This window comes from Elephas maximus, chromosome 21 (assembly GCF_024166365.1).
Source record: "Elephas maximus indicus isolate mEleMax1 chromosome 21, mEleMax1 primary haplotype, whole genome shotgun sequence".
Lineage (NCBI taxonomy): Eukaryota > Metazoa > Chordata > Mammalia > Proboscidea > Elephantidae > Elephas > Elephas maximus.
The window spans coordinates 82418782-82427571 of record NC_064839.1 but is presented as its reverse complement, the minus strand read 5'-3'; the positions used below and the strand labels follow the sequence as shown (position 1 = coordinate 82427571).

Here is an 8790-nt window from a genome sequence, read left to right as displayed (position 1 = left end):
TGTGAAGCCAGCCTAGAAAGTAATTAGTCCAGATTAGAGAAGGAGGATTGGGTGTTCTCCAAGGGAAGTCTCAAAGAAAAGAGGAGAATGGACAGATGACTTGAAATTCTAGAGCACCCAGAAAAAATACTGGTGGATGTATGGCACATCTGATGGAACATTTGGGGAAAATTAAAGATGGGTATGCAGAACCTGTGCTTAAAAAAAAAAAAAGACAGTCATTCAGTCATTAACTCCAGGGAAACCAAATGGTTGTATAAGAAAGAAAAGGTACCCATAGTAAAATACATGGCTCTTCAAAGAATGAAAGTTACACAGTCATCATAACATGGGTATTGATTATTTACTGATCTTTAAATTCATATATTATTGCAATGGGAGGATAAGGGAAAAAAGGGATGTGAGTGTACATGGAAGGTAAATTTTCATCTACCCTACAGGAAGATAAAAGATAAAATCTAAAATTAATAAAGACACAGCAATACAAATGTATTATTTTGCAATGAGACAAATACCAAAAAACAACTAAAAAAGTTGAAAAAAGGATTGCCTCTGGAGTGTGGGCATCATGAATGGGGAGTGAGGGGGGCCAGGGGGTTAGTGTTCTGCATTATACTAGGGGGCCCTGGTTGCACAGTGGTTAAAGAGCTTGGCTATATTTGCAGTTCAAATCTACCAGTTGTTCCTCGGTAACCCTATAGAGTAGTTCTACCCTGTCCTATAGGGTCTCTATGAATTGGAATTGACTCGAAGGCAACGAGTGGCACACTGGTTAAGCGCTCAGCAGCTAATGGAAAGGTTGGTGACAGTTGGAACCCAGCAGTGGCTCCACGGGAGAAAGATGTGGCCGTCCACTTATGTGAAGATTACAGCCTTGGAAACTATGGGGCAGCTCTACTCTATCTATAGGGTCAGTATGAGTCAAAAAGACTCGACAGCAACAGGTGTATTAATACATTCTACTCTACTAACTGTAGTATTTGACTTTTTAGAAGTAGTTATTAAAACAAAGAAAAAAATGTGATGAATGGCATAGACTCAAACAGGGCAGAACTCAGCCCCTCGGCCTTACATCTACCGACCTCCAGAGGCCCAGCACCATGACGAGAAGCACTCCACCAGGCTGTGGTGAATGTGCTTTTCATTTCTTATTTCATGATGTTAAAAAAAAAAATCAGTCATGAAGCTTAGTTTGCCATCAATAATCTTTAAGAAATTTACCTCAATGATTACAAAGGAGGCATTTGTCAATATGAAACTACCCTCAAACACCTCTTAAAAAAATATGTGGTCTAGAATCCTAGACAAATCTCAGTCATTCATTCAGCAAACATTTACTGAGGTCTCCTCTTCTGGCTCCTTCTGGCTGTGTTTCTTTGGGCAGGTTTTTAACCTCCTAGTGTCTTAGTTTCCTCATCTGTAAAATGGGGCTAATAATGACACACACCTCACTAACAGCATGTACACAGGGAAAAAGCTTAAGTTAACTGCTAGTCATACTACTACCCGTGGGGCCCTGTGCTTGTCACTGGGGTACAACATGAACGAGAGAGAGGCTCTGTCCTTCAGGACCTCCAGTGGGGGAAGGCATCAATAAAAAAAAAAAATAATAATAGGCAGTTAGAATTCAAGGCCATAAGGCGGTGAGCGGATATGGAGCTAGGAGATATGTTCCTAGTACCCCAGTTCACCCCCTACCACCACATGAAAGATCAGCATTTCCAAAGTAAATTCCATAAAACAGTAGTCCCATAAAACACTTCTTTAAAAAAAATCTTTTTTTGTGGTCAAAGAAGTCTGGGAAACACTATGTAACATGGCCCCTTACGGAGAGTCACCATTCAAATTAGCATATTTAAGGCTCTAAGCAGTCCTATCCTATAGGAAAGGGTTTAACTTTGTTTAATCCAGCATTTCCCGAACTAATTTGACCTTGGAACTGTTTTATGCAAGGCCTCAGGGTCGCAAAATCGTGCTCTGCAGCACACATTCTGGGAGCTGCTGCCGCGTCAGAATGGAGAAATTTTCATTCTGTTTGTCTTACTTCACAGCATTTTAAATTCCCCTTTGGTTTACCCTGATTATTTTGACAATTTTAAAGGTCTCCAAATTTACAGAGCAGTAAAATTATTTCATAGAAAACTCCCCAAAATTGCTTTTGTGAAAAGGAATCTAATATATACTGGTGAGCTCTGTATATACTTTGAAAATAACTGTATAGTTAATTTCAAATAATTCAGAACCAAGTAAAAGTTCCAGTAAAGTTTTTAGAACAAGGGTAAAATCAGCAATAGATTCTTTTATGTTTAGAAGAGGAATACTATGAATCATGGGTAATATGTTGTACCATGGATAATATATGACATGGGACATTTTTGAAGTGTATATAACACAGCTACTATAGGCGCCCCTTGGAAACTCTATGGGGCAGTTCTGCTCTGTCCTATAGGGTCGCCATGAGTTGGAATCGACTCGACGGCAGTGGGTTTGGTTTGTTTTTGGTTTATACTATAAGCCTCAGTAAGAACACCTTGAAAAAAAAAAGGAGCATGTGGGTTCTCAACAGGTCTCCTGTTTTGAAATATGCATGACTTGGACTATTTTACATTCACTTACTTCACTTGCCTTTTGAGAAAACTCATAAATACATTTTTCTGAAGTTTTCTGAAAAAGAGAGCCTAGAAGTCTACTGTTGCTTACCTCACAGGAAACAAAACCGCTTTAACGTGTAAAAACCAAAAAAGGTTATTGGGAAAGCACAGGACTGTGAAAACAGTCAATCGCCTACTTTTTGGAAATTGTGTAAGAGACCATCTTCCTCTAAATTTTCAATGAAAATATCTGTTAAGAGGTAGCCAGGTGATTTCCCTTGCTCCAGTCTTGCTCCTCCACCCTTTTCCCTCACCCTCAAATTCCTTCTCCACACTGAAGAGTGACTTTCTAAAGTGCCCCAAATGTGAGCATGTTGCTCGCCCTGGGGAAACCTTTCAACCAGTCCCCTTCACCCTCCTTATTAAAGCTAAAAACTCTTTAACCGGCGTGGTAGGGCCCCATGCTATGACTCCAGCTTACATGACTAACCACATCTCTTGATGGTAATTCCCTCCTCCTATCCTACGCTCGGCTGCTAACCGCAAGGTTGGAGGTTCAAACACATCCAGCCAATCTTCTAGAGAAAGGACTGGTGATCTGCTTCTGTAGGATTACCAAAACCAAACCCAGGGCCATCGAGTCGATTCTAACTCATGCAGACCCTACAGGGCGGAGCAGAACTGCCCATAGGGTTTCCAAGGCTATAATTTTACAGAAGCAGACTGTTACATCTTTCTCCTATGGAGCGGCTGGTGGGTTTGAACCTGCAACCTTTTGGTTAGCAACCAAGCACTTAACCACTGCGCCACCAGGGCTCCTTTCAGTAGGATTACAGCCTAGAAAACCCTACGGAGCAACTTTACTCTGTAATACGTCGGATTGGCATGAGTCGGAACTGACTCAGTGGCGCCTAAGAACAGCGACAACATCCTAGGCTCTGCACAGCTTTGGCTCCTGAAATCACAAGGTTTGGGCCTCTCCAGGCTTTCCACAGGCTGCTCTCCCACCCCTAAGGGTACCCGCTTACTGTCTGGAGTCTCCAGAACAGTGTCAGCTCCTTGAGGGAACAGAAAATTGTTCACATGGTATCTGCAACCATCCGGCTCCCTGCCAACCCACCTCCACAATAGAGTGATCTTTTACAAAGATGGGGTCACTCCACTTTACAGATTTCCTGCAAATTCCTGCTGCACTGAGTCTTCTCTCCCTCCTGCCCCTGCCACCTCCCCAGAGCCCCAGCCACTGTGACCCCCCTCTCCGTTCTGCCACCCGAGACTTGACTGGAGTAGGGTTCTCTGTCCAGAACGCTTCCTGCCCCATCTCCTGCCTGGATCAGCTTCCCTCTTCCAAATTTCTTAACAGCCTGTTTTGTCGCCCAAATGTCTGGTTCTGTCTCTCTCTCCCACTAGACTGTCAGTTGGTCCATGAAGGCAGGAATCTTTTCACCTTGGCTCCCCATTGAACCCCCAGCACCTCACCCGGGGCCAGGCACACAACGAGCTCCCCACGATGTGTGCCGGATCTACGAATGAATGAATCTATGAATGAATGAATGTCGTTACCTAGAGAAATAAAAACCAGACAAATTTCGGCCTTAGTTACCTCTCCTGTGAAATGGCACTGTAACTTACTAAGTGTAACGCGGTTAGCACAGTCATCAAATATATGAGGGTGCTGTACAGTGGGGAGAAGAGCACGCCAAAATGAAAACTTTATTAATTTTAATTCAAGTTATTAACTTTCTGTGGGAGACCTGAAGCCTCAGATGTACACGATGGGGGAAAATAGCCGCAGAGCAGAAATGCTGGATAGAATGAAGCGCCCACACGTGAAAGCACAAGGCTTAATTTCTAAACTTATAAGACGCCCGTCTGCAACACACCAACAACTCAGTAAAGAAATACATACAATAGAACATTATAAAAATATTTTGTGACCATCTGAGATTTAATATTGGTATTAAAACTAAGAAAGTATGGTAAATCACATCCAAAATATGAGAATTTTAATGGCAGTTTCTTGAAATGAATGATAGAGGAGAACAGAGAGGAAAATGACCCTGTGAATTCCCATGTTAAAGATTGATGTTGTGATTCTTTTAAAGCTTGCCTAATAGCATGTTTGTGTAGTAAATGGCTCTCGAATTTTTATGAAGTGAGATAGCTTTTGATATCACCTGCTCTCCTTGTTCAGTGTGTTCTCCTCTTTCTTCCTTTGAGTGGATCTTTGAGCTGGGTGGGTGTCTGTGAACACTGCTTCACCCCAAATTAAATAACTTCAACTTCTCCATTAGACCATTCAAAAATTATCAGAAATATAACTACTACATATAACTTCATTTAAAGGATAGCACTTAAATTACTTTTCTCATCATCTCCAAGATATGAGCATCCTTATTTCAGCAATGAACTGTGTGTAAGGGGAAGAAAAGATGAAAGATTAGTGAGTACCAACCCCAGGTACAAGGGACTGTATTTTACAAGTCATCTCATCTGATCCTAACAGCAACCAGTCAGTTAGGCTGCATCACCTCAGTTTTAAGAATAAAGCATTAATAAGTTCACAGTCGTCCAAATGACCAACAGCCTCCAGAGCGCCGGTATCTGCCTGGTGACTATCTCCCAAACTACGTGTCGAACTCGCTAACAGTTAACTTGAGATGAGCTGGAAAACGCTCCACCTGCTAATTCTGAAATACCACAGATCAGTTTAAAGACAAATAACAAATGCACAACCTAAAAATAGTCTACTGGCTTCTATATTTTTTGGAAGGAAATACAGGTGCACATACTTGTCAAACACATCACCCTACTTACCCTTAAATGTAGATTTACAATGGACGTGGCCTTGTTATAGCAACCAGAATGGCACAGCATCAGACGTAAAGCCGACTGATTATAATATGACAGACCGACGGCCATGACATTAGCATGGACAAAACTGTACTGGGACACGGAGGAAGAAATACCTCTGCTTGGGGGAATCATAGAAAACCTCGACAGAGGAGAGACGACTCGGAAGTTCACGGGAAGGAACAAGGAGGGCATGCCTTCCAAGCAAAGAAAATAATGTTTACTGAGTACTGAACAGGGTGGCATGTATGACTTCATTTAATCCTAACAACAACACAAAGAGGCAGGTACTGTAAGTCACATTTGACAGACGACAAAACAGAAATACAAAGCATTTAAACAGCAGCATACAGCTAGTGGACAAGTGGAGCTCCGTGTCCAGCCAAAGGGCAGAAACAACAGGGTGTATCTGGGAATGTGGGCTGTAGGAGACGGGTCCCAGGTGGTGCAAACTGTTAAGGCACCTGGCCGCTAACCAAAAGGTTGGAGGTTCGAGTCCAGTCCAGAGGGGCCTCTGAAGAAAGGGCTGGCAGTTTACTTCTGAAAAGTCAGTCCCTGAAAACCCTCGGAACACAGTTCTACTCCGACACACATGCAGTTGCCATGCATCAAAAATGACTCAACGGCCAACTGGTTTGGTTACTGTAGAAGAATCAAAAGACACGTCTGCTCACCAACTACACTATCAATCATTCACTGAACGCTCAGAAAGAACCATTGAGTGTCCTTGTTGCTGGCTGCGGTGGAGTTACTCCCAGGCGGTGCACAACACGCCTGATCCTGCACCATCCCCGGGCAGGTCAGAACACTGTGGTCCTTACGGCTTCCACAGGCTGACTTTCGGAGGCATATGGCCAGGCCTTTCTTCCTCATCTGGCTTAGCTGCAAGCTCTGCTGAAACCTGTTCAGCATCATAGCAACATACGAGCTTCCAGGACAGGTGGGGGGTTCAGCGACTGTGCATGAGGGGCACCGGGCGGGAAGAGAACCTGGGTCTCCCGCACAGAAGATGAGACTTCTACAGCCGAACCCCCAATGTCTCGCAGTTAAGTATTACTCGGTATTAAGTTCTTGCTGTGTGCTTGGCACTTTTCACATACTTAATCTCACTTAATTCTCATAACAACAACAATTTCTGAATTAGTTATTATTACAATATGAGGAAACTGAGGCTAAGAAAAGGTGTTAATTTGCCTGAGGTCATACAGCAAATAAACACTCAATTCAGGATGTGAATTCAAGTCAGTCAGACTCCAAAGCCCATGATTTTAATCCGTGTGTTATACTGGTTATTTTACAAATGCTGAGTGGTCGCCTCAAACAATTAAAAAGTCTTTGTGACCTTGACTTCAGCCAATACTTTGTATTTATTTGTTTTAGAACAAGTCCAGTCACACCCAGAAAACACTACCGCATTTTTTTTCTAAAATCATTTACCCTGAGTGCCCATTTACATAGAAAATGTCTTAAGTTGTTCCATTAAAAAAAAAACTGTAGTCCTAAGGGAGCAATGCAGCTACAGTCCAAAGTTTTATTCCGTTTAAGAACATTAAGCATTTTATGACTGAAGTTTTTTTAAAGAAATATATTCTACCAGGAGGCTAAGACAACTACAGTTGTTATCAAGGAGAGAGGAAAGGATACATCCTGGCAAAACAGACCAAAGAGAAAAGAATATCCTGAATGAGGAGACATCACTTCAAAAGCCTCCGTCAGGCTGAGTTACAGCATCCTTTGTCTTCACTAAGAGCGCGCTTTGGCTTCAGGGATGTGAAACGTCTCCTGTGTACCATAGTAAATGGATTTCCTCAACCCTCTGCAACATCCATAATCTCCCAAGAAAGTTGAGCCTTCTTTGTTTTCACAAAACTTCTCTCCAGAAATGCTATGGGCCCCATTTTTAGACGCAGGCTTGGGGGCACTCACCACGGGGACACACACAGCGACTTGCACCCAAAAAAACCACCTGAACAAAGCCAACTTTTGCTGACGACTTGAAGCTCTCAGTGAGATGGGCTGACACAACAGCCAGAACAATGGACTCGGGCATCCCAACAGTCGTGAAGATGGTGCAGGACCGGCAATGTTTCCTTCTGTTATAGGTAAGGTTGTGAATCAGAGCCAACTCAAGGGCAACTAATAACAACTTCTGCTCAAAATACAGGTACAATCTGCAAATAATCTATAAAACCTAACAGGAAAAATCATTTGTTATTGTAAAGCCCATTAAATAAATCATTCAAATTAATTAATAATCAACAAATGACTTTCTTGCTAGCACGTGGGTATACCGTCATGCATCGCGTCCTCAGCATGACCTCATGCTAAAACGGAATCTGTCTTTTGTCTTCCCTACTTCCATCACTGAAATTCTACAGCTGAGATTCTTCTATGTTTTCCTTTCTCAGGGAAATTTTAAAGATACGAAAGAACATGGAGATGTATGTAACAAAAACTTGTGTAGCCACCACCCAAAACTGACAACTGCTGAACTTTTATCATCATCTTTTCTACAGAAAAAACACCACATTTCAGGTAAAGGTGATACACCCATTGTCTCCATACCCAGAGGCAACCACAAACATAAACTTGATGCCAATCCTTCTGGTACATCTGAAATAATTTTACATATGTAAATGTATGCACAAACAACATTTGGTATGTTTAGGTGCATAATGAAATCTTAAATTAAACGTTACCATATTGTGTACGTTTCTGTAACTGGCTATCTTCTCTGCTGATGTGCCCTGGTATCTATCACACCATCTGGACAAGGTACTTGCTCGATAAATATTTGTTGAATGAATGAAAGACAGATTTATAATAGGGCAGTTCCATAATTTGCTGAATAAGTAAATTCTTCTAAATGTTCTTTACCAGTTGGCATCTTGAGGTGATCAAATGCAAATAGAGCATTTATAGTTAAGACAATTTTCATTTTAAACGTGTGCTCAACAAATCCTGATGAGTAACACCACCATCTTAATACAGTATCTAATTATTTTAATCACTAGAGTCTGGAGGACTCTCATATCGGTATTGCACAGGCTATTCCAGTGAAGCACTGGTGCTCAAAAAGAGATGTGTTTCCTAGGACTTGGGGGGCAGGGCAATCCAGTCTTCATTATACACAAACTGTGAGATGACCACTGGAGCATTTCTGAAGCTGTCATTTTTGGGCTTCACATATCTGTCTTCCGACACCAAACCATAGGTTTCTCAAGAGTTGCTGCTGTCGTTCGCCGTCGAGTCGACTCTGACTCATAGCGACCCTATAGGACAGAGCAGAACTGCCCCAGAGGGTTTTCAAGGCTATAATCTCTATGGAAGCAGACCGCCGCATCTT

General features: G+C 42.2%; 1 pseudogene; it reads left to right on the top strand.

Annotated features, from left to right (window-relative positions):
• Positions 1–1653: 1653 nt before the first annotated feature.
• Positions 1654–8790, top strand: part of LOC126064659 (V-type proton ATPase subunit d 2-like) — a 31514-nt pseudogene continuing 24377 nt past the window's right edge.